This window comes from Bubalus bubalis, chromosome 10, assembly GCF_019923935.1.
Source record: "Bubalus bubalis isolate 160015118507 breed Murrah chromosome 10, NDDB_SH_1, whole genome shotgun sequence".
Lineage (NCBI taxonomy): Eukaryota > Metazoa > Chordata > Mammalia > Artiodactyla > Bovidae > Bubalus > Bubalus bubalis.
Window position 1 is genome coordinate 44165855 of NC_059166.1, and position 24124 is coordinate 44189978.

General features: G+C 39.6%; 1 protein-coding gene across 5 annotated transcripts in view; it reads right to left on the minus strand.

Annotated features, from left to right (window-relative positions):
* BACH2 (BTB domain and CNC homolog 2) overlaps positions 1–24124 on the minus strand; it is a 391493-nt gene that overhangs the window by 261699 nt on the left and 105670 nt on the right. The window lies entirely within an intron of this gene.

Here is a 24124-nt window from a genome sequence, read left to right on the forward strand (position 1 = left end):
ATCAAAGCTATTATTTCTTATAGATGATACAATAATCTAAATAGAAAAGCCTAAAGAATCTACAAATTATTTTTATTAATGAGGAGGCCAATAATGTTACCATACACATGATAAAACGCAGAGCCCTTCAACACTGAAATGGCTAAGTAGATTGTATTATAGTAAGTACAATAAAATATGATAAACAATGAAAGTGAATGAACTAAAGTTACACACATCCATATAGATGAATCTCAGAACATACCGTTTTGGCAGGAGTAAGTCACAAAATAACCAGCAGGGTTTTATTTACATAAAGATTAAAATAATATAGTACATTGTTTAGAGACACATACTTATGTTGTAAAACTAAAGAAAAGCAGGAGGGTGATTAATTCCAAATCCAGGAAAGTAACTGGGGAGGGCAGAATACAACAGGAGAAAGGTACATATGGATTTCGATAGTAGTAATAATATTCTTAGATAAGTAGTATAAATGTGGATGTCTCCATTTTATTCTTTAAAATGTGCAAATATGCTATGCTTTCTCTTCTCTATGTGTTGTATACTTCCTAATTCAAAGAAATAAATGAACCCAAGTGAACTTGCTCAGAAAGTGCATTTTAAAGTACTGTAAGGACTTCTCTGGTAGTCCAGAGGTAAGACTCTGTGCTTCCAGAGTGGGAGGTGTAAGTTCAATCCCTGGTTGGGGAACTAAGATCCCATACACAGAGTGGGTTGGAGCCCCCCAAAAAATGTACTGTAATATTATTTCAAGTGGGAAAACACAGTCATTAAGGAAGCTATTTTTCTATATCTAAGTTTTATAATTAATATTTATTATTTTTAAATTCATTTATGGGGAAGTTGATAGTCCTCACTCACATGATGATTTTCTAAATGCACCAAAGTCATAAGAAACTCTTTTGATTGGTTATTTTTTTTTCTAGACTGGCTATTTATTTTCTTGGCTATTTGATTTATAAATAAATAAAAATTTATTTATTTTTGAGGTACAATTGACATGTAACATTATATCAGTTTCAGGCATACAATGTAATTATTTTATATTTATATAGATATTGCAACATGATCACCACTGTCTTGATAGATTTTAAAGGTACATAGCAAAATCTCTGTGTTTTCATAACTGCCTGCATAAGACAGAAGAAAAACAATAAATGACCACATGCTAAGGAAAGAACATTCACTATTAAGAAATGCCAAAAAGACTTGAATTCTTATATTAAAACAACTTTCACTGGAAAAGATCTGATTATTTCTTTTAAAGAATTCTTTGAAAGAGTTTTGTTCAGACCAAAATAATAGGAGATCCATGTCAAAAAGAGTTGAAAATATTTTCCCTTTTCATACAATGTTTTTAAATTGCCAATATAATTAAAATGATATTGATGATCCAGCCATCTGGATAACCCACACAAAATATTTCAAATGGTACTCATTACCAACCCTTCCAAATCAGTCTTAGGTGACAGGGTCCAGTCACCCAAGCCAGAACCAAAGCCTCAGTATTTTCCAACAGCCTGTGTAATTTCCCCTCCTGCAATTCATCCTCCATCTGCCCTCTGAACAATCTTTACAGAACATAAACATCACCATGTATTTCCTAGCTTTAAAGTCTTTCAGTGCTGACCCATCCCTACACAGAACAGCCTCCAAGCCATTCAGAATACGGTCCCCTTTATATTGTCCTTTCTGGCTGGTCTGTGCATATACTTTAGATCACAGCATTCCAATATGGTAAGTGTAGTGTTAATTTAACATGCTGATATTAAAATATTATTTTATGGGTCCATACATTAGCCTACTGTATGCTCTTCTCTCCTTCTTGAAAAATATTTGCCTGCCTCAAAATTATTATTCATCTTCAAACTATTATATATAGGATTGATTAAACAACAGGGACCAACTGTATACCACACTGTATATCTTCAGTTTCTTGTGATAAACCATATGAAAAGAATATGAAAAAGAATATATATATGTATAACTGAGTCACTCTGCTGTATGGCAGAAACTAAACACAACATTTTATATCAACTATACTTCAATAAAATTAAAAAAATTATTATCCATCTTCAGAAAATCTGTGAAACAGCTCCATTCTGAAGGTTTCCCAAACCACTCCAGTCTGCACTCCTCATGAACCTTGCTGCTATCATTCCATTGAGCACTTGCTGCTTTTTAAATCTATCTTCCCAACTACACTGCAAACTACTTGAATGCATGAATGATATCTTTTTTTTTTTACATCTCCAGTGTGTAGCACAGCACTACCCCCACAAAAGTTATCATTTATTTGTATAACAGGTCTTTACTCAGCTTTTTACACATTATCACATTGAACTCCCATGATGACTCAATGAATTCTGTTATTAGCCCCCTTTTTACAAACAAGGAAACTGAGATTTAGGGGTTAACATCCCCTGGAGACCCTCCAGTTAGTAGGTGGTGGCCTTCTGATGAGAACCTGGGGCTCTGGGACTCCACTGCTTAGGTCAGCATCTCGCACCTGTGGTGAGATGTCGTGCACACACAAGCGACGCAGGTCCTGTGAACTCTCACCCACCCTCACCCTGCGAAACTGGTGCAGCACACTGGAGGAGGTGTCAGGACTTCTGGTTCTGCCACTTGTCAACTGTGACTCAGGGCTGTCCCCGGCTGTCTCTGGGCCGCCCTCTCCTCCTTAGGGAGGATTCCACACATAACAGATTCCACATCACAGCTTCACTCTTTTGACCGTCTAAAGCGGGTAAGAAAGGCTTATGGATCAAAAATCTGGGTACTTTGAGTTATTGGCCTTGAAACATCGCTTCCTTTACTGAAAAACCGTTGATGAAGAAAGGATGTCAGAAGCCACTTTGGGGCAGGGTTAGTCATGCATTGGAGAAGGAAATGGCAACCCACTCCAGTGTTCTTGCCAGGAGAATCCCAGGGATGGGGGAGCCTGGTGGGCTGCCATCTACAGGGTCACACAGAGTCGGACACGACTGAAGTGACTTAGCAGCAGAGAAGTGTCCACTTAGGTTCTCAGCTCAGAGAAGGCACCTGGACCCTCACTTTCCCCCAAGAACTGCAGACCACAGAAGAGCAGCACAGCAGCATGTCAAAGAGTCAGTCACAGACACACTTTCTGTAACCACTCTCCACAGAGGAAAAAACGAACAACTTTGCGTTTAGGTAATGTACAGGGTGTGACAGCAACCAAACCTCCACCCTCCTTCCTGGGGAAATGCAAAGCTAGCTGCGGCCTTTTCACAGACCTCAGAGAGGATGAAATGTCAGCTGTGACTGAATTTTCTGGCTTCATCCCACTTACCTCACCACCTTACTATTATCTACAATGACATTTTGGATATTAACACGCTACATCTAAACATCAGCCCTCGCTCAGACATCACATTACAAACAGCTGAATTCTACAGCTGTTTCTGCTGGAAACAAAGATTTTTAACATTTTCAAAGGGAAAAAAGTCTGTCTGTTCGCAGATGTCTCCCCAGCCACATCTATGGGGGTCTGTCCACTAGTTATAGCGAGTAAATGCTAACTATACTTGCCACTCCTCTTTACACACACTACTGGTTTTAAGTAACCACTCCTTCCCGTCTCCCAAAAAACGACAGCTAAAAAAACAATGTTCGCTTGGAGGAAGAGAAACTAAAATTCTTTTTGCTGTTCCTCTCAATCAAACCCTTGAAGGAACAAAAGTTATCACTGTGGTTTACACACTTGTCACTCAAAAAAGTGGTACCTAGAAACGCCATGAGCCTTCCTATAATTTCACTTCTACTTAGGGAGCTGTATCAGTGCTTGCTCTGGGCACAAAATGCTGAGCAGCCGAATGGCATTTTGGCAATGGTGTAGATGAAAATTGTTTAAAAAAATATATCCCACCCCTTGTATGTTCGGGAGACGTAGCCAGTGTCTAACAAATTCCTGATTAGTAGGGTCAGTCTAGTTCCATGAGGACTACCCATGCACACGTGTGTGTTGAGCCCTTGCTGTGAGCTTCATGCCAGGAGAAAAAGAGCCTTCAGTGGAAGGTGTACTCTCCCTCATTTTACAGGTGAGGAAACTAAATGCTACATGAACTGCCCCAGACCACACAGTCAGGAAATTTGCCAAACTGGAATTTGAACAGTCAATAAGACCCAGAATATGTAACACAGAAGTTTTTTTGGAACCAAGGAAACAATATTCATTTTTTCACAACCCTTGGCATGTACTCTATGTGTTTCAACTTTAAAAAAAAATCAGAGGAAACGGATCACTGATGAAATGTAAACCACTGAACCTTAATTAAGATTCCAATGATCAACAACAAACTCAAACTTTATTAAATTAACTGTAATTAAGACATTACAAATGTAAAAAAAAAATATGGCTCTTAAAAGAGGCTGGGGGTGCAAATATTTAGGAAAATAACTGCATTTCAACTACTGCCCTCTCCTGGTGGCATAAACAAAGGTGTATGACCTTTTCTTAATTCAATCAATTTAGAAACTTTTCATCTAATTGATCTATCAAAACCAAACACGCAGGTAAAGAAAAGACTGTACAGGGCTTCCTCAGGATGAGACTTGGCTCGAGACAGAAATCAAGTACTCACCACCTGAGTTAATTATGAGAAACCATTTAGCTTCTCAGTGCCTCTATTTTTCCATCAGTAAAATGGGGATGATAATATCTCCTCTGCCTACCTCAAAGGTCACGGTGAACATCAATGATAATACATTTGAATGTTCTTTTCAAACAATCTAACATCAAGGACATTTTTATTAATCGACTAAAGCCATTCACAGAAATACCATTAAAATGAAAATTTCAATGGACTGGGACGTCCCTGGCGGTCCAGTTGCTAAAACCTCTCCTTCCAATGCAGGGGGTGTGGGTCTAACTCCTGGTCAGGGAGCTAAGATCTCAGTGCTTTGCGGCCATAAAAGCCAAAGCATCAAATAGAAGCAATACTGTAACAAATTCAATAAGAGACGTTAAAAAGGATCCACATCAAAACAATCCTAAAAAGAATTTACAGTGGACCCTTGAATACATTGGGTGTTAGGGGTGACAATACTTCAGGCAGCTGGAAAATCCAAATTTAACTTATAGTTGGTCCTCTGTATTCAGGGTTCCCTCATATCTGTATCTGTGGATTCAACCAAACATGGATTGTATAATACTGTAGTATTTACAATTGAAAAAAAATCTGAGCATAAGTGGACCCACATGGTTCAAACCCCATGCCATTCAAGGGCTGACTGTACACCCATTCTTCAATGCTGCAGTCCCATTCCTGGGCAACAATGCCATGGTAATAACAAAACTTCTTTGCAAGGTTATGTACAGAGATGTTTATGATTTCAGTGTTGACAACAGCAAAGGGCGGGGCAGGACCAAGGTAAATATCCATCAGGAGAGTGACGGTGGAATAAATTATAATAACTACACTATAGAGTATTATGCAACTACTAAAAGAGTGACTAGAATTTTATCAGTTGAATGAAGAGATTTCGACACGGCTTTTTCAGAAAAAGCAGGATGTAAGAAAATGTAACGTGGAGTCCCCAAAGTCTTAGTGTAGTGCTTTTAAACTTTAATAATTTCAATAGTATAAATGCTACCTACTTACAAAAATAACATGAACGGTTGAACACTGAACATTTTAAAATACATTTTAAAATTCTTATTAAAATTCAATTTAACAAAAGCTGCTGCACACAAAAAATGAAGAGCAAATTTTTAAATTCAAAATTGACAAAGTAAAATAAATGCAAATAATTAAATGTTCCAATGTTTCTTTTGTAAGTGTGTAGCAATTAAGTGTTAGTTGGTCAGTCATGTCTGACTCTTGTAACCCCACAGAACTGTAGCCGGCCAGGCTCCTCTGTTCATGGGATTCTTCAGGCAAGAATACTGGAGTGGACAGTCATTCCCTTCTCCTGGGGCTCTTTCTGACCCACGGATCAAATGCAAGTCTCCCACAATGCAGGCAAATTCTTTACCATTTGAGCCACCAGGGAAACCCATAGCAATTATAAATAATCCTAAAGTTATTAACTTAAAACTGCACTAATGCTTTGAGAATACTCCATATGATATGTTTTCGCTTCTGTGACAACTCTCACCCCTGCTTCCACAAGTGTAGTGGTGTGTGTGTGTATGATTGTGTATTTATATAAATGATTATGTTAATATGAGAAAATATAGATGGCTACCTGGACAGTTAAAGTGGGTGTAGGGGGAATAAGGAAGTGAGTGACCTAGTTCAAAAAGGAAAACTTCAAAAATGGGAAACTAAAAAGTGTACGTGCCATTATCACACTCATGCACTAATAGATGGAGAAGGCAATGGCACCCCACTGCAGTACTTTTGCCTGGAAAATTCCATGGACGGAGGAGCCTGGTAGGCTGCAGTCCATGGGGTCACTAAGAGTCAGACACGACTGAAGTGACTTAGCAGCAGCAGCAGCAGCACTAATAGAAAATCACTTGCAGTATATAGACACAGAAGACGTTTTTTTTTTTTTTTTTTAAGAAAGGAAAGAAACTTGCCCCAAATGCCACACTAAGTAAACAGCAGAAGAGCCAAGAATTGTACCTAAGCCTCACAGGCTATGAGGCGTGGGCTCTGAACCACTCTGTGGCCCACACAACTAGCAAGATGACTACACTCTGGTCCACCAGGGCTGGGGATCACACTGGCGAGTGCACCAGCCCTGTGATGGGCTGCTTCAAGAGAGGGAGCCCGCCCATTGCTGCGATCTGTTCTCACTCCAGAGCTCTTTTCAGAACCACCAACTGCCCTCTGAAGCTCTCCTTTCCAGGCTGGAACACTAAACCCAGTTGACGGTGTAGCCAGAGCTCAGCCTTTTGTGGTTGATTACGAGGGCTACCCTCTATCCCATAGACATCATTTTAATCACCACTGCTACAAAATTCTTATTGATTGGTTCATCTCTGAATCAAAGACACCTTCCCTCCTACCCAAATAAACTAAAAGTGGAAACATCTTCACAATCTCTAAATAAGCAACAAGGCTTCCTTCTTCCAGGCCTGTGCTCCGTTATCTGGAATCCCCTTCCTCTTTCTCCCTGCCTGGGAAACTCCTCCACATTCTTTAAGATGTAGCTCAAATGTTATCTTCTCCATCAAGGTTTTCCTATCTCTTCCAAGTGGAAGTGCTTCACCCTCCACATGCCCACACCACTGAGGACAGGTGTACCCCAGCAGTTCTCACCTAGCCTTTGATGATGGGTTTAGGTGCTGATTTTTCCAGGAGATGACCAAGAGTGTGATGTCTTCTTTATCTCCGTGCCATTTCTCACCCTCACCTTGCCCCAGTGGCAAGCATGGTGCTTGGTGTATCATAGGCCTTCAATAAAATATCAGTTTCATGGAACTGTGAAGCTGAGATCTTATGAATTCACAAGATGAATTAGTAAGAGGGTCCATCACGAAGGCAAATCAACCTGTTGTCTTCTGTGAACATAGCTAAGAATTCCTTGCCTTTAGATAATCTCTAACTACATCTCTACCAGGAAACATGCTAAAACTCAGACAGGTGTTGCTTCCTTCCTGCCTCTTCCTATCTCAGCAACCGCAGGGCAAGCTACCACCCTTTCAAATGTTGGTTTTAGGTGTGAAATCACATTCGGAGCATGGTGTGTGTATGCACATGTATGTATTCACATATGGAATGCTCGTCACTAATTCAGACCTTCCTTTACTTCCGAGGGGTGAGATCATGTAGAGAAATAATAATGGCTGATGTTTGTATTAACACTTGGAATGTATTTACTTTCAGAGACATTATCTGTTCTGTGGTATGGCGCAAAGAGCAAATCAGTCGACGTGATGTGTGTTTATACTGATGCTGACTGTGCAGCAGAACATCCTTTGTTGAGTTTATGCCTTGATTACATGTCCACGCCTGAAAATGCTGACTGATTATAGGTCCCTGCGGTGAGAAGCAAGGTCTGCGAAATCAGAATGTACTTGATAACATGTATATCCCTTATTGTCTACCATAAATAGATTCAAGCAAGCCAAAAAGTTTGAATAAAAACTTGCCATTCTTGTATAACAGTGATTCCTTTAATAATAGTGATCAGTATCCCAATTAAGAAAATGGTCACCTATTTATTCCTACTGCCCTCAATGAAAGCAGGAAAAGCATTTGGCAAACCATCATCTGTCCTCCTTAGACTTCACAAGAATAAGTTCAAATAGATGAAGTAGAGGTACTACAGTAACTCCTTCTACAGTGCAATTCAACTGGACCAACTCCTGCTGCTCTTGAGCCGCCTCTAATCAAGGATGTTTGGCTCAGTTCTGTTAGCTGTCAAGGTTTAATAAGCCAAGCTAGTTAATGAGTGACGGCTAGATTCCATTCCAAGACTTCACATCATCCATGAAGCAATTAAGGACGTACCTCCTGGCCTCCCCCTAGGAGTTCCAAAGGTGCCTCAGTCTACTGAAAGACTAAACTCAGCACAGTTTGAGGGGGAAACAAATAAGTCACATGTAACCCCTGAGAGGGAGCAGAGGATGCCTTCTCCCAGTGTCTGTATTAGGACAGAAATCTCACCAATTTATTTTTTGTCTGCATAACTCGTGGAGCTATTTTTTCTCCTTTTTGCCTGTCTCTCTGAAATTATAAAAGGCTCTTATGAGTTGTTTATATGAAACCAAGTACCCTGACCCACAGGCAAGGTATTCCTGGAACTGCTGAAATAGCAAGCTAGATAATGATATCATTTTAGAAAGTGCCAAGCAAGAAAGCTCTGATTAACTGCTGAAACATGCTCAGTGGAGTATTTGTAAACAGAATGAATGTCACTTTAACTTCTTTTCTCTATCTAGGCTCCCCCGTTTCCTGGTATGTCGTTATTGTGAATATTTCCTCTTCAGATCCCTGCATATACAGAAGGTTATTTGATGGAAAGGAGTACCAAGGCTTTCTTTGGAGAAAAAAAGTGTGGAGTTCATGGAAAGATTCTGAACTTCATCTAATACAAGGCAATCTTTCTACTTTGCATAATGTCCTTTCATCTGCCCTTCGCATTCCCTTTCTATCACTGAGCCCCACAAAGTTTTCTTTTCTGATGCTTATTCTCCAAGAGAAACCGACAAGGCATGGAGAAGAGCAGGATTCTTGGGGGGAGGCGGGAGGACCACAGGGAGTGTTCAGAAAGGGGTGGCTTCAGGACACGACGCAATACTTCCTAACATAAGAGGTGAGCCCAGCACAGGGGGCGCATCTGTTCTCCACAAGGCAGGGACCATCTCCTTCACTCTTCTTAAATCCCCTTAGACTCCTCTTGCTCCCAAGGTACTTCAAGAAACATCATCTTAAGCTTGAAGGTATATGAATTCAAGCAGTTGTTTATGGCAGGGGTCCCCAGCCTTCAGGATCTAATGCCTGATGATCTGAGGTGGAGCTGATGTAATAATAATAGAAACAAAATGCACAATACATGTAATGTACTTGAATCATCCCCAAACCACCACACGCCACCCCTACCACCCCGCCCCAGTCCATGGAAAAACTGTCTTCCATAAAACCAGTCCCTGGTGCCAAAAAGGTTGGGGACTACTGGTTTATGGTATGGCTGAGGAGGTGGTAAGCAGAGAGTTGATGATTTTTACAAGAAAACTCCAAGCCTGTTACAATGCCTGGGCCAAGATCCCTCTTTCCTTTGGTGTGCATGAATATAAGCACTCAGAGTTTGTGAGCGCATTTGCTCTGTGGTCAGCGGCACTTTAGGGTGAGCTCTTTAGAAGAGTTCAGAGTACCCAGTTCGCTACCAGAAGCTGAACATCAGCCGGTATGAATGGTATGCAGCCGGGCAGTTTTCCAAACCCCACGCTGTGACTACATATCAGGAAGGCTGGTATAAACAAATGTGCATGTGTGCATGGAGGCTGATAAGTCAACAAGGAAAGACAGACACGGAACAGCAACCCAGCCCGAGGAAACATGCAGAGTCGGCTGAGATTCCACTTAAGGTGAACAATGGCTGTTTCGGAAACAGGTCTGGATGGGCTGGTTGAACAGTCAGAATGATCCTTTGACTTTTTAATCCACTAAATGACTGTTTCAGATGTCCAGAAGCTGCATTCTCAGCTTTTTAAAAATTAATCTAATAGTGTAACACCACTCAAAGTGAATTTTTAAAAATATATAATATGAAAACATGCAAAGATATATCAAGTGAAAATAGCCCAAAGCAAAACTGCATATATAGATCTCAATTTTATAAAATATATAGATATATTTTTAAAGAGATATTAAAAATGTCCCCATGAGATACCACTGGATAGTTTTCTCTGGGTGATGGAATTACATGTTATTGTGTTTTTTCTTTATTTTATTTTCCAATTTTTCTAAAAGGAACCTGTTTTAGCTTTGTAATTAAGAAAAATACAACTTCTCTAATGTAAAAAAAAAAAAAACAACCCATTATCCTATGGATGAACTGATACCCATGCATGAGTTACCTGAGTTGAGGGAGGCTATCAAAGCACGAAATAGAAAAGTTTATAAAATGTCAACACAAATTTGTCTAAATTTCTACACACATTAGTATCTACGGTTTTACATTTAAACTCCCAGAGAGCAAAAGCTGTGCCTAATTCTGTGCAAAGTTTTGCTCAGTGAAAAATGTAGCAGAACATAATTTTTATGATGATTATGCAAATGCACCTGGTTTTTGTTCACTCTGCGAGCAGCCTGGAAAATTCCTCACTGTTATACAGATGCCCAGACAGGGACACAGAATAAGAACACGTCCTTTCCCCTGTCTTAAAATCCTTGTTAAAAACCACTTTATATGCAGCATGTACTTTCACAGAGAAGACTGGTGCTCTACCATCTTTAAAGTGAAAAAAGAAATGGTACTGAAATTTTCTCTGTTCCAGCCCACTTCAGTGTTACATAATGGAGTAATCCTAAGCATTAGCTTAGAGTATGATTTCCATATTAATTCAACTACTGGACTCACCACTGACTCAGCCTCTGGAATTAATAGAAAAGAGAGACAGAAAAGAGTTTTTCCACTTAAAAAACAAAACCAAACCCAAACAGCCTTAAGTCAAACCACTCATGTAACTTTGGAGCCAAAATCAATAGGGCAGCTTCCATTCACAGGGTTTGCTATGCCCCCTCAGAGTGCTTGCTGGCCAGTGATTCTCCCCCACCCCACCCCACCCAACCCCACCCCACTCCACCCCAGTATGAGCATGGTTACTGTAACATTTGAAGTCACTCTCAGGATGTATCTCGCTGTCTACAAACAGTAGCTTTTTTTATTTTATTTATTTTTTTAGTGCAATAGCCCGCAAGAAGACAGATGATTGTCAGTCTGTGGAGCTGATATTCTTACTAGAAATTTAAAACACAATATATCAAATTTGGCGCAAATAAGTCAGTTCTTTTCAAGGTTATCATGAAAGAGACACAAATGTGAAATTCCAGGCACTTATTGAATTGAAACAGAGACGTAGCTTTTGAGAACACTGCCATTCCCCTAACCTCACACCCATCACAAGGGCTAACATTGACTGAGTGCTCAGCAGATGCTGAGCATTAAGTGTTTATGGGCACGATCTAACATAATCCTCCAAGGCGGCCAGGGAGTTAGGTGTTTTCATCAGTATTTTAGAAATGATAGGTTTAGAAGAGGTCAGGGAGATTGCCCAAGGTCTCCAGGCTCCTCTGTGGCAGAGCTGGGATCTGAACGCCGGTCTGACGACACCCAGGCTGAAAACTCTTAACCATGAAGGACATGTTGACTTTAGGGAGCCAATCAAATGTGAAATCAAGTAACAGGTAGATACAATTACGCCACTTTTCAGTCTGTTGCACATACATGGTTGGTCTTTCCCTATAGTAAGCATGATGTCCAAAAAAAAAAAAAGATGACAAACTCTATGTAAAATATCATGTATGAAACAAGTTGCCAGTCCAGGTTCGATGCACGATACTGGATGCTTGGGGCTGGTGCACTGGGACGACCCAGAGGGATGGAATGGGGAGGGAGGAGGGAGGAGGGTTCAGGATGGGGAACACATGTATACCTGTGGCGGATTCATTTTGATATTTGGCAAAACTAATACAATTATGTAAAGTTTAAAAATAAAATAAAATTAAAAAAATAAAAAAAAAAAAACAAAAAAAACAAAACACCTCCAGAGGGAAAAAACTAAGGTCACTTTCTAAAGTAATAACTCAAGTCTCTTATTGAAAACACAGCCATGCTGAGGCTTGGGTGTGGTCACCTGAGAGATCTGGAGGAAATCTAGAGGCAAAATTTACCGAATTTTCTATTGCACAATAGACTCTGTCTGTGGAAAGCACCCCCCTAAACGGAAGTATCTGTCAAAGTAAAAATAAACCCAGTTAACAGCATCTGAAAAATATACTGTGAGTGGGATTCATATTTCTCTCATTTGCTATAGTCCATGCATATTCTTAGTTTTTTGGTCCTGTCAAAAAGAAACAAAACACTTAAATTTTCAACCCAATCTCCAAAGTTCTGACTAATACCCATTTTGCAGGAGTGAAGCAGAGGAGGCCTCTTCTGGTGGGGGGGTTAACTCCCATCAACTCATGGGTCACCAGGAGGCCAGGGCCACTGAGGACTCAGCTTTGCACGAAGGAGAAATCGTTTGCATCTGTTCGCACTGAGATGACTCGTTCCTCCCAAAGTCATAAGAGCCAAGCTGACCGATAACTTGGAATGCTTACTTATCAATTTACAAAGAGAAATAGAATTTCCCAGAAGAGCATAATACTGGGGCCAGAGGATTATTATTTTTTAAATTAAAACATTTACTGAAAGCCTACCATGGGCCAAGATCTGTCCAAGGCCCTTTCACATGAGTGGTCTCATTTCACTCTCACAACAAACCTTTGAAATATCTTTTGTGTACATGTTGGAGCCAAGGAGGTTGTGGCCTGGAGAGGCCCAGGGCCTCAGCTGATGTCACAAAGAGCAGCAGCAGAGTCAGTCTCCAATACTGGAGCCAGGGGTCTCACTGTTGGGAAAGTGTGAAGTTCAGAACAGGGTGGCAGTAAGAGTCAGGTCATCCTGTGTTGACGATTTTTAAACCTCTAGACTTAAAACATATTGGCCACATACAGCTGCCAGTTGGTCTGTAATAACCAGTTTTCAGGCTCCCCAACTCTTGTTGGTGGCTGACACAAAGAACAGCAGCTAGCTGTTTGCTTCTGATGTGAACATGCTATAATTCCTAAAACGTTGTTTAATTAACATTATCTACATTTTTTTTTTTGGCTTTGTGGCTTTTTAGTTTCTTCTAGAATAGTTCCCCCTTTAAAAAAAAATAATTAATTTTTTGGCCATGCCACACAGAATGCAGGATCTCAGTTCCCTGACCAGGGATCAGACCTGTTCCCCCTGCAGTGGAAGAGCAAAGTCTTAACCACTGGACCACCAGGGAAGTCCCAGTTCTACCTTATTATTTTTTTTACTGACATGGGCTTTTGAAGCAGTCAAAAACATTTATCTTTATACTTTCCCACAAAACTGATTTCCTTGTTTTCCTGCAGTGGTTATTTAACTTCCTTCTCAACCCCCTGTATTTCCTTTAAAGTGGAATGAAGTCTAGAGGCTTGATTACATGTTTGGTGAGAATATCTCCCAGGTGATAACTTCATACTCTTATCATCTCAAGAAACATTTGGTGTCAGGTTATTCACCCCATGTAGTGCTGTTTGTTCACTTGTCTAAGTATCTACATTTATTTTTATTGAAAGGATATCAAAAAGTGGGTAGACAAACCATGGGTTGATCTGAGTGTGGATTACCTTCTGGGAATTTCACACATAGCTAATCTCAGTCATTTTTCTGTTGATGTCTGAAAGTTTCAGTTTCAAGTGATGATATTTTCTGCCACTGTTCCTTGAAATTCAAATTTTGAGGGTATTCATTATTTGGTACCTGGGCACTAATTTATTTATATCTATCAAAAGTACATAAATATCCATGGTATAAAACCATGTGCCATACTGTGTGCTCACTCATGACTAAAAGAGACACAGATAATTTGTAAAAAAACCTATCCTAAGAAACTATGTCAAAGAATACAGGTGATAATATTCTATACTGTTTTCTGTTCCTGCTGAAAATTTTTATATGATTGCTTCATACTACCAATCCAGCTCAAACAACTCTGAAGTGATTATCATCATGAAAGTTTCATGTTAAATACCTATAATAAGGACTCGTTGTCCTAACAATGAAAAAATAATGCAGAAGGAGGCCCTCTGAGTATGTTTTCAGCATTAGAAAATAAATTAAATCAGTTTCCAAAGCCTAGCTCTGAACATTTGGCTTGCTCTGGACTTTGAATTGTGGACTTGGCCTAGACAATAAATCTTAGGAATGATTGTTCATAGCAACTTTGAAGACAAATAATATTATTGTGGCCTATATGTATTATTCTCTTTGTATAAAGTTTCCAAAGAAAATAGCCAAGATGCTTAAACTTTAAACCAAAGTTGACAGTCAATGGTTGTAAAACACACACATAGACGTTTATATTAAGGACTCATAAGCCAATTTTTTTAAATCCACCAACAGGAAGAAAAAAAAAAAGGAATACAATTTTTGTCGAGAAGTAATAACGTAGATTAACATCCATGATTTTTTGGAAAAGCAGATCTAAGTAGTCAAGAAATAATGTTTTTGTCTGTTTTAATCATATCGGGACTCTCTGGAGAATAGTGTGTTGTTTCAATACAGTGAATTGCATGAGTCATATTAAAGAGCGGACTTCCATTAGCTTCAAACTGCACAGCTGGCCAGGGAATGCTGCTTAATTTTTTTTCTTCCCTACCCAAAGTGGGAGGTGCCAGAGTGCTCTTCGGATTCTCTCATCTGTTTATCTGCTGAGCAATAAGGCTCCTGCTTCAGGCTGGCTGATCTGCTGAGCCATGAACCATATGAGAAGGCTCTCTGGCAAGCTGGCATGCATACCACACTGTAGGAACCACAGTCAGAGAAATGAGGCAGGACCATGGCTGGACACCCCCACACCTCTGGGCCTCTGCCTCCTCACTGCTGGGAACCAATCTCTTAACTCTGAACATCCTTACTAACTCTTCAAGTGTCTGAGATTCCAAGTAAGTTACGTGCTAATACAAATGATTCTTTAAACACCCACTGCAGATAACTACAAGAACTGCTCAGGTTTGAAAAAAAAAATGCTCATTGATCATCAAAAAGTGACTCACTTCAAACTAATAGGCTATTTCTGCTCTTCTGCTAATAACAGAATTTTGTCACCCTCCACAAACATTTACTGAATGTTTACTGTTCACAGAACACTCATCCTAGAGAAGAGAGAAGCACTTGCCTATAATAAAAGCACTGCAGGTTTTCCTTTCCAGGTCACACTTCAGAAAGGAGACAGAATGAATTCATTTTCTCCTCTATTCTGCCCAGGACAGCCTGTGCTTCAGATAATTTGTAGAAAACTAGAATGCTAGAGGTCCTACAGAGTTCCAAGATCATCTGGCTTCTTGATTTCTTCGTGTGCTAAAGCCCAGGAGAATCTGATATAATAACCTATGAACCACTCTCTTCAGAAGAATGCACATACACATCAAATATTGGACTCAATTCCTATATTTTACAGACAACCCCTGAAGTCAAGCTAGGCTAAAACATCAGGTGAACAACTCCTAATGTATTCCCATGGCTCTATCCCATACATGCAGATCCCAAGTTTCAAAAAAGGATGTGACTTGGCCAGAGTCACATAGCAGAGATTGTGAAGGGAGCAAATGGAATAAAATGGAAAATGATGCAGGTACCCTTCCAAACTCTAAATCATCCTGTTCATCAAAAGTCGGGCTTATCATGTTGCTAGAAAAAGGTGAAATGTTTTCAGAGGAATATACCTTTCTTTTATCTCAGGGTTCTAGCTGACCTTCTCACTGGAAATAGTGAGGTTTTCTTTATCTTGCCCTCAGGGCCGGCCTACCTATGGTTCAAGGTTGCCTTTTCTATGTTTGTCTCAGCCAATCAATAAGACCTTCGTAGTTCAGTTCAGTTCAGTCGCTCAGTTCTGTCCGACTCTTTGCAACCCCATGAACTGCAGCATGCCAGGCCTCCCTGTCCATCACCAACTTCTGGAGTTCATTCAAACTCACCTCCATCGAGTCAGTGATGCCATCCAGCCATCTCATCCTCTGTTGTCCCCTTCTCCTCCTGCCCCCAATCCCTCCCAGCATCAGGGTCTTTTCCAATGAGTCATCTCTTCGCATCAGGTGGCCAAAGTATTGGAGTTTCAGCTTCAGCATCAGCCCTTCCAATGAACACCCAGGACTGATCTCCTTTAGGATGGACTGGTTGGATCTCCTTGCAGTCCAAGGGACTCTCAAGAGTCTTTTCCAACACCACAGTTCAAAAGCATCAATTCTTTGGCGCTCAGCTTTCTTCACAGTGCAACTCTCACATCCATACATGACCAATGGAAAAACTATAGCCTTGACTAGACGATCTTTGTTGACAAAGTAATATCTCTGCTTTTCAATATGCTATCTAGGTTGGTCATAACTTTCCTTCCAAGGAGTAAGCGTCTTTTAATTTTGTGTCTGCAATCACCATCTGCAGTGATTTTGGAGTCCAAAAGAATAAAGTCTGACACTGTTTCCCCATCTATTTCCCATGAAGTGATGGGACCAGATGCCATGATCTTAGTTTTCTGAATGTTGAGCTTTAAGCCAACTTTTTCACTCTCCTCTTTCACTTTCATCAAGAGGCTTTTGAGTTCCTCTTCACTTTCTGCCATAAGGGTGGTTTCATCCACATATCTGAGGTTATTGATATTCCATTCCTCCCGGCAATCTTGATTCCAGCTTGTGCTTCCTCCAGCCCAGCGTTTCTCATGATGTACTCTCCATATAAGTTAAATAAGCAGGGTGACAATATACAGCCTTGACGTACTCCTTTTCCTATTTGGAACCAGTCAGTTGTTCCATGTCTAGTTCTAACTGTTGCTTCCTGACCTGCATATAGGTTTCTCAAGAGGCAGGTCAGGTGGTCTGGTATGGCCATCTCTTTCAGAATTTTCCACAGTTTCTTGTGATCCACACAGTCAAAGGCTTTGGCATAGTCAATAAAGCAGAAATAGGTGTTTTTCTGGAACTCTCTTGCTTTTTCTATAACCTGGGCGCATTTATAAAGGTAAGCAAGTGTGAGAGTATAAATTAGAAACCAGTTTTAAGGAAATTAACATGATTTCTAAAGAACTCTAAGTTAGTCTCATGTTGTTGTTGTCAGTAAATCGTGTCCAACTCTTTTGTGACCCCATGGACTGTAGCCCGTCAGGCTGCTCTGTCCATGGGATTCCCAGACAAGAATACTGGACTGGGTTGCTATTTCCTTCTCCAGGGGATCTTCTTCACTCAGGGATCAAATTCATGTCTCCTGCATTAGCAGGGGGTTTCTTTACCACTGAGCCACCAGGGAAGCCCAAGTTAGTTACACACTGGATGTTGAAGAGGTTTTCTGAATCTGAGGCTGTTCCTTTATTTAGAAAGTGGTAGTCTACTGAAGTGTTAGCAAGAAAAAGTTCTACAGTTGCTTTAATGATGAGATGAAACTAATTTCCAGCCACTATATTAATTTGTTCATTTGCAAAAGGCTTGTTCTTTCAAGAACTAAAACATTCATCCTGGAATGCTGCATTTACTCTTAGTTTAGCAAATCCACATAATACAGTTCAAATACTCTATGAGGCAATGTGACAGAATGAAAATGTGCCTGGGTTTTGGAATCAATAAAACCCAAATTCAAATACCAGATCTGCTATGTCTAGACAAGTGGTACCGATTTAACAGTTAAATTATTAATCAAATATCTACAAAGGATAAACGTCATCCTAGATTCTAATCCAAAATCTGAATTCATGACATCTAAGTGAATGAGGACTTAGTTCATTCTTTCTTCTGGATTCTCTTTCTACTGGACTTTGTGATATTGGTGGCTTTTGAACTGGGCATTAAAGAGTTGCCCTCAGTGTACAAAACTGGATATATTGGGTAGAGGAAGCTTAAAGGCAGAGACAATATTGTGCTGATGTACAGACATACAGATCAGCAAATGATACATCAGTTCATGCTGAAAATGACTCACATATTTGTGTTAATTTATTTTGCCATATTATAAACTATAACCACTGAAAATTAAAAGGCTATTGTTCAAATGACTATCTTTCTAAAGTATCACTGTCAGGTTTTTTGACCAAAAGGAAATCTATAGTACCACTGATGGATTTTAAATCATTAGAGAACATCAGTGTTTTAAAGTAACAAAACAATAAAACAACAAGAGAAAGTTTTCTTGACATGGGATTTCATGATGAAAATCTTAAATATTATGGTTCAATATTCATGTGTTTTCACACTGCCTACCAAGTTTTCAAACTGTACCTACTTATCCTTTTCAAATTACTATTTCTATCTTTTTCAGGTGAAATTTCTTACAAATTACTTTGAGAAGCCAAAAATTCACAGTGGAAATTTCTTCCCAAGTCCTTCTTTAGATAAACCTACTCAACAGGCAAATCTAAATAATTTTTAGCAGTTCTAAATGTAGAGGATTCATGACTTCTTACTGTAATTGCAAAGGAACATACAAAGCAATTACTTAGTCACTGACAAAACCCACATTCAACTTTCGAAATAATGACTAATCTGATAGAAAAGACAAGACTTTTATAATTAAATACTAAAGTCTAGCCATTTGAGATAAGCACAGCAGGTTATATAATTGTCCTCTGCACTCACAATATCCTTTTCTCCCTCTTGGATGCAGAACATTTTTCAGTAATAATAGCACATGTAACAAAAAAAAGTCACTGTACCATAAGAAATCATTCTAACCACAAGTTATACTTCTGGCGAAGAGTAAAACCTCATTATTTTGGAGTTTACTAGTCTCATAAGAGGAAAAGGTATCCATTAATAGTGTAAATAAAATCCCCTTGAGAATATATTAGATTCTTAAGAAAACAAAATAGTAAGCAAGCTGAGGCACCCATTTACACCTAAATACTTGGAGTGTTCACTGAAAAGTGTTCTGAGCTGTGCTAGAATGGGCTTCTCAAACGTGGATATGATCTCCTTCTGTGCCCACGGATGGGCTGGCTCTCAGGAACAGTGGAAGATCCAGGACATACATGACACTTTTTCCTAGAAAGATGGGTGGCTCTTGTGCGCATGCCTTTGCCTGGAACCACTTAGCACAGTCACTATTCAGCCAGGGACTACATTCCCCAGGTCCTTTGCTCTCAGGAGGAAACATGTGACTAGTTCTTACCAGTGGAATATGAAGGGAAAATGTGGACTCCCTTCAGGGCTATGGGGATTAAGGAGTGTTCCTTCTTCATGCTCTCTCTCCCTTCCACCAGCTACACGCAGACAATCATAAGCCTCAAAGATGGGATTATGGGTTGAATCCTCTCTTCCCCACCAAATTCATGAAGTCCTAACCCCTAGTCTCTCAGAAAATAAGCTTATTTAGAAATAGGATAATTACAGATGTGATTAGTTAAGATAAAGTCACATTGAAAGAGGGTGGGCCCGGACCTAGAATGACTGGTGTCTTTATAAAAAGGGGAAATTTGGACGGACAGGAACAGAAGGAAGATGACATGAAGGGTCACAGGGAGAAGACAGCCATCTACAAGCCAAGGAGAGACGCCTGGCACAGAGCCTTCTCTCACAGCCTCAGAAGAAACCAACCCTGCCGACACTTTGATCTTCGATTCCTAGCCTCCAGAACTGTGAGGCAGTACATTACTTTTATTTAAGGCCTTCAGGCTGTGGTACCATCTAATAGCAACCTAGAAACCCAGTAGAGAAGGCAAGCCCAGAACAAGGCAGGAGGCTGAGTTCAGGATTCCTGAATAACTGCTGAGTAAAAAGCACTTTACCTATCAGAAATACCTACAGTGGGTCAAAATTTAGCAAGAAAGGAAACTTTAATTGTGCCAAACCACTGAATATTGGGGGTTTACTTGTAATAATAGCTAAATTATCTATTAATAATATTAAGATTTAATTAGGTAATAATAATTTAACTGGAAAGTCATTTTTTAAAGTTCTTTTACATAAAAAAACCAAAGAACACAGAGAACAATGTAACATCCATGTAAACTTTTAGGATAAAAGGGAACTTCAAAGAAAATATGAGTTTACAGGAAGATACTTGGGGGTAATTCCCCCAAACCCTCCCCAGGGTACAAATGTACTCTCTTCTGCCAGTAGAAACAGAAGTTCCTCAAGAATTTTAAGTAAGCCACAATGTAAGCCTTTAAATTATGCCATAATTCACTTAAAACAATTATTTTGCAAATTCAGAGAAACATTTCTCCCAAGTAGCCCAAGTGTGTTAAATCCTACTTGGGTACTAAGAACAGGAATACTGCAAAATGAAGTCTCAGTTTTTTTCCAAAGTTCTTTATTAATATTATTTTTAGTTAATCTGAAGAGATGTCACCATGTAACACCTTCTTCCCTCAACTGTAGACCAAAAAATGTACTTCCTTTGTGGTAGGGTAACTAACATGGAATCAATACACTGTTTTCCTTTTATTATTATTATTTTTTTTCCCCTTGCATGAAAAAGTGAAAGGCCAGATATCCTTGCTAAGACATAGAGTTGTAATTCAAAATACCTCAAAAGCTGAGCTGGCAGCTGGGTTCTCCTGTTTATAGAAAAGCTAGGACGATTCAGCCTGAGCTCAGAGCTCAATTTAGATCATAGCATCTGGATTTCAAACACACGTGAGATGTGGCCACAGGTTTCCAGGTCCTGAACTGATCCAAGATGGAGACTGGAGACCACTCACCAGAAGGATGCCAAATGGAGAAAGTTGCCCGAGGGAGAGAGGAGACTCAAAGATGTTTGAAAGATCTGGCCACAGGCAGCCTGCTCCAAATTGCCAAGCACATTGGTATTTCTTTTTTAAAAAAAATAATTTGTATTTATTTATTTATTTATTGGCTGTGCAGCATGTGGGAATCTTAGTTCCCTGAACAGGGATTGAACCTGTACCCTCTGCAGTGGCGTATGACATTATAACCCACTGGACAACCAAGGAAGTCCCAAGCATCAGCATTTCCTGCAGTGGGCAGGTGCTGGGGAGGCCAAGGGTAAGATGGCCAGAGGATGACATTAAACAGTCCAGTCCCCTCGTCACCTTTGTCACGGTCAGAAAACACCCCTCACCAATGACTCCTTTCCTGAAGTAGTCATTGTTCAGATTTAACTATGGGAATCTGGCAGTAAAAGGAAAAATCATAGAGAGCACACAGTTCCTACTAAGATTCAATTTTACTTTGTTTTGAAGAGAAAAACTGGGATAATGGAAGAGGTGAATTTTTTTAGCTTTTTTATTTTATTGAAGTACAGTTAATTTACAATGATGTATTAGTTTCAAGTACACAGCAAAGTGATTCAGTTATATACACACACACACATATATGTTCTTTTTCAGATTCTTTTTCATTATAGTCATTAAAAGATCTTAAGTATAGTTCCCTGTGCTGTACAGTAGGTCCTGTTGTTTACCTATTTTATATACTCGAGTAGGGTGTATATGTTCATCACAAACTCCTGATTCCTAAGAGGGAAATTTTTTCAATGATCTTTTTATTCCTGACGAGAAGAAATCGTAGCCTCAGTCACTGTCATATACACTACACACTGAAATCTAAGAGAAGAGGGAAAAAACAGGAGCAAAAAAATATTCCTTGCCCAATTTTATCTCCATCAGAATTCACCTTGCTTCTTCCTTCATTTTCCTTGAGTGTAATCTACCCACAAATGTTGGTGATGCTGCGGCGATGGATTTTATGTGCAAGAAAAATAAAAAATGCTTCCCCTGCTGCTTCTCCTCACCTTCCCGCTCCAAGGCCTCTCTTCCGCTCTCCCCTTCTTGTCTCTTTGTTGTGAATGTCAGGGCTGTCAGTGCCACAGCCTGACATGATTAGTGTTTCTGACACGACACCAAGAAGCAGACGGGGAGCAGGGAGAGCGGGCGAGGATGCGCAGCCATGTATAGAAGTCAAAGGGAAAAAAGCCCAACCTCCTTCCTCTGAGGCTCCCTGATTACAGAGCAGCTTATAAATCACCCCAGATTCTTCTCATTTATCCAATTAGTCTGTTTTTCTACTCCTGGGCAGATTCCAAAGGTGTGGATCTATTCTGTGAGATCAAAGTCAGGGCTCTAATAACAGATAAGACAGAATTCGTGATTCAGCAGATTCTCGGCTGTGAAGGGTAACCATCACCACAGTCTGGAAGGATAGCACTAGTCCATTTCGAGTATCGATTCGCTGCACTTTGTCACTCTAATGATGTTATCTCATTAAAAGAGATAAATGCCCTACTGTTCTTCCAAAAGCATCTGCTTCCTACTCTCCTCTCTTTTTCAACAGCATGGCTCTCTCAGCAGCACATTAAAATCAAATTGAAATCCAATGCAGGGCTTGGCGACAGAGCTGCTTACGGAGGCTTCTTTTTAATTGCTTTTTTCTACTCTCGACCCCCAAGCTGCTCTCTCCATCCACTGGTCACCCATAGAAACAAGAAATACAAAGAGAAACAGATGCAGAAAGTAATCATAATAGGAAGCATTTTATTGAGTGCCTGTTCCATGGAGCCTCCGCCCTGCCAACATTTCATATCTCCTACTTTGACCTTATGAGGTAAGTAGAACAACCCCCAGTGTGTAAATGAAGAAGTGGAGTCTGATGTTAAGGTCCTTGCCCACGATTACACAGGTAGTGAGAGGCTTGACCACATGTGAACAAGGGTGCATCCAATACACATCCTCTTTTTCTAATCCCCATCTAATCTCATTCGTGGAACAAAGAAGTAAATATGATTGCAACTTGATTAGAATAGATGGGAAAAATGTAAGAGAAGGTGGCAATTGTTCTTCAGCCCGCTCGCACCCAGGAACACAATGCCATAGGCAGTGCAATGGTTTTGTTTCAACAGATTTCCTATTAAATAAAAAAGGCAGCAATTTTCCATAATGAATGTTTTATACATTATTCCTTTGTGTATCAGGCCTCTAAAGTACACATTATTAAAGTCTATTAAAGTCTGTATTTAGCAGCATTACTAATGTGTCTTTGGGGAAATTATTACAATGAAACAGCATCAGTCTTTCACAAAATTTCAATTGTTTAATATTCCTCTTCTGATCTTCAATACACATGTCTATTTTTAGCCATAATCAGACCTCACCCGAAATGCCATAATCCCATCCTGGAGCTGCCACAACACACTGTTTATGGGTAGAATTTAAGAAATAACAAGAAATGTAGATATTGCTAATTTCACCCATCATTTTTTTATTGTTTTTTTCCCATAACTCATTGCAGTTTTCCTACTGTTCTAATTAACAGGTGCTCCTCGATCACTGACATGTGATGACACCTTACCTCTGTGGCTTGTGCTGGCTAACTTAATTAATTGCTCACGTTTATATATAATTGAGACTAGCCTCTCAAGATAATGCCACTTTATTAATGTCTAAGGGTATAAAAAATTATAAAACTATTTCATTTAAAAAAAAGCAATCAACCAGAAGAATATATAAACTGTAATTAATCAAATCTAAATGTTTGCATTTAAACCTAAATATTGTCATTTATGAGCAATGAGAAATACATGTCTTCTGAGCATTAACTGAGGAGTTTCTAAATTATGTAGTTTTACCTACTCAGAATAGGTACCTCTCCTCTAGCTAGTACATGTATCGATTTTATCACAAGTAGGAGTTTTTAAAACATAAAGCTGAGGACATACATTCAAAGGCACAGTGCTCTCTGAAAACATCTTACAGAAGACAATAATGCTAGGCTTATTTTTATGGAGATAAAAGATAACAAGAAGCGGGGAAAACATCAAACAACTCCACATTATAAGGCCTCCATAGCACAAAAAGGGAGGGATAAAAAGCAATTCAAAGTATTAGGTACTCAAATTAATAAGCTGGGGTTGAAAACGAACTCTCTGTTATGTATTTCCCCTCCTACATGCGACTGCACTGGTGGAGATGTGTTCACAAAAT